The 3,318-nt window shown below is 54.9% G+C and overlaps 1 pseudogene; it reads left to right on the forward strand.

The window, feature by feature from the left end:
• The first annotated feature begins 542 nt into the window (after positions 1-542).
• On the forward strand, positions 543-3,019 carry LOC123925014 (annotated as a pseudogene).
• Positions 3,020-3,318: the final 299 nt, after the last annotated feature.

Genomic DNA, 3,318 nt, shown 5'->3' on the forward strand with positions numbered 1-3,318 from the left:
GAGTAGGAGGGAGCTGGTGTTGGCTTACACATGACACATGGAGGAGAAGTGGGGACACCCAGCTGGCCCCCTGAGGTCATGCAGAATTCACCCTCCTGGGCCTAAGCGATCACACTCTACATGGGCGATAACACTTTTTCTAGTTCTGAGTTGCTATCTTATTGATGGTGGACTTCTCCGAAGACCCTCCAATATAAAACTGTGACAGGGACACCTGCTGCTCAATCCATCAAGCATCTGCTTTGGGCTCAGGTCATGATCCCAGAGTCCTGGGATCGAGTCCTGCATCGGGATCCTTGCTCAGTGGGGAATCTGCTTCTCCCTTTGTCTGCTGTTTCCCCTGCTTGCGTCCTGTCTCACCAATAAAAAATAAAATCTTTTAAAAAAGCTGTTACAGACCTCCCCGGCGCGCTCCCGCCCGCTCGCCCCCGGCCCCGGCTCCTCCTCCTCCTCTTCTCGCCATTGCAGTTGGACTCAGCAGCCCGGTGCGCACTGCGTGGCTTTTGGGGAAGACCCCCGCGGGCTGTGGCAGGAGGGCGGCGGCGGCGGTTGTGGTCGGGGAAGGGAACGCGGACAAGATAGTTGAAGTATTGATAACACCAAGGAAATCTGTCACAGTTTGAAAAGATAAGCAAACACTTGGTTTCCAGACACTCCAGAAAAAAGAAGGAAAGATGCGTCCAATGCGAATTTTTGTGAATGACGATCGCCACGTGATGGCAAAGCATTCTTCTGTTTATCCGACCCAAGAGGAACTGGAGGCGGTCCAGAGCATGGTGTCGCCCACAGAGAGGGCGCTCAAGGCCGTGTCCGACTGGATGGACGCACAGGAGAGAGGCAGCAGTGAGCATGCGGAGTCTGAGAATGTGGACGTGCCCCCGGAGGATGAGGCCAAAGAAGGGGCTGGGGAGCAGAAGACCGAGCACATGACCAGAACCCTGCGTGGCCTGATGCGCGTGGGCCTCGTGGCAAAGGGCCTGCTGCTCAAGGGGGACTTGGATTTAGAGCTGGTGCTGCTCTGTAAGGAGAAGCCCACGACCGCCCTCCTGGACAAGGTGGCTGACAACCTGGCCATCCAGCTCGCTGCGGTCACAGAAGACAAGTACGAAATACTCCAGTCTGCTGACGATGCTGCCGTTGTGATAAAAAACACAAAAGAGCCTCCATTGTCCCTGACCATCCACCTGCCATCCCCTGTTGTCAGAGAAGAAATGGAGAAAGTATTAGCCGGAGAACCGCTCTCAGTCAACGATCCCCCGAACGCTCTGGACAGGCAGAAATGCCTTGCTGCCTTGCTGTCCCTCCGACACGCCAAGTGGTTCCAGGCCAGAGCAACGGGCTGAAGTCATGTGTCATTGTCATCCGGGTCCTGAGGGACCTGTGTACCCGCGTGCCCACCTGGGGTCCCCTCGGAGGATGGCCCCTTGAGCTTCTCTGTGAGAAATCCATTGGCACAGCCAACAGACCAGTGGGTGCCGGCGAGGCCCTGCGGAGAGTGCTCGAGTGCCTGGCGTCAGGGATCGTGAGGCCAGATGGTTCTGGCATTTATGACCCTTGTGAAAAAGCAGCCACTGAAGCTATTGGGCATCTAGACAGACAGCAACGGGAAGATACCACACAGAGTGCGGAGCACACTCTGTGACTTGCTGCGTTTGGCCAGCTCCATAAAGTTCTGGGTATGGACCCTCTGCCTTCTAAGATGCCCAAGAAACCAAAGAATGAAAACCCAGTAGACTACGCAGTTCAAATCCCCCCCCCAGCACCACCTATGCCGTTATGCCCATGAAACGCCCGATGGAAGAAGATGGGGAGGAAAAGTCTCCGAGCAAAAAGAAGAAGAAGATTCAGAAGAAAGACGAGAAGGCAGAGCCTCCCCAAGCTATGAACGCACTCATGAGACTCAACCAGCTGAAGCCGGGATTGCAGTGTAAGCTGGTTTCCCAGACCGGTCCAGTCCACGCCCCCATCTTTACCATGTCTGTTGAGGTGGATGGCAACTCATTTGAAGACTGCCAAGCTGCACGTGGCCGTTAAGGTGTTACAGGACATGGGTCTGCCTACTGGCGCGGAAGGCAGAGACTCTAGCAAAGGGGAGGACTCCGCTGAGGAGGCGGAAGCAAAGCCGGCCGTGGTGGCCCCTCCACTTTTGGTGGAAGCTGCTTCGACCCCCAGTACTGCCTTCCCCTCCGATCCTACTGCCAGCAGGGGCCAATCCTGACCAAGCATGGCAAGAACCGTGTTATGGAACTTAACGAAAAGAGGCATGGCCTCAAGTACGAGCTCATCTCCGAGACCGGGGGCAGCCACGACAAGCGCTTTGTCATGGAGGTCGAGGTGGATGGACAGAAATTTCAGGGTGCTGGCTCGAACAAAAAGGTGGCAAAAGCATATGCCGCTCTTGCTGCACTAGAAAAGCTCTTCCCTGATGCTCCTTCGCCCTGGAAGCCAACAAGAAGAAGAGAGCCCCTGTGCCCGTCAGGGGGGGACCGAAATTTGCTGCTAAACCACATAACCCTGGGTTTGGCGTGGGAGGCCCCATGCACAACGAAGTGCCCCCGCCCCCGAACCTTCGAGGGCGGGGAAGAGGAGGGAACATCCGAGGTCGAGGTCGAGGGAGAGGACAGGCGGGTCATCCTACAACCCAGGGTCACACGGGGGCTACGGCGGCGGTTCTGGGGGCGGCTCCTCATACCAAGGCAAACAAGGAGGCCACTCGTCACAATCAAACTACAACTCCCCGGGGTCCAGCCAGAATTACAGCGGCCCTCCCAGCTCCTACCAGTCCTCACAGGGCGGCTACGGCAGGAACGCAGACCACAGCATGAACTACCAGTATAGATAAAGCCCCCCGAGGGGTGAAGATTTGTACCTTCTGCACTTACCCCTCGTTGTAAGATTCAGTTTTATGCATCACAGTTAACATGTCAGCTGGCCCCTCCAGGCCCCCTCCGCCCCAACCTGTCCACGTTGCCGTGTCGTGAGGTGCAGCTGGTCACCCCTGTGGCCCGTCCTGTGACCCATATTTGCCGTGTTTGGGACTTCCGTGTCTTCAGTGGTTTGTTAGTTGCCGTCACAACTTTGTCCGAGTAGTTTTTTGAGTTCTTGCAGTTCCGTATCCCTCTGTCTATTTACGATTGGTGTTCGTGTTAACTCGGTTTGTCTTTAAATAACTACAGAAGGGATACATCATCTGTTAATGCTTTTGTGAAGTAGGTTAAACGAGCTTTCTGTATTTTAATGCTTTAGTGTTTTGGTTTTATAAGTGAAGATTTTATTTTAAAAACAGTGGGAAAGAGTGGGGTTTTTTTGGTATGTCTG

This window comes from Meles meles, chromosome 14 (assembly GCF_922984935.1).
Source record: "Meles meles chromosome 14, mMelMel3.1 paternal haplotype, whole genome shotgun sequence".
Lineage (NCBI taxonomy): Eukaryota > Metazoa > Chordata > Mammalia > Carnivora > Mustelidae > Meles > Meles meles.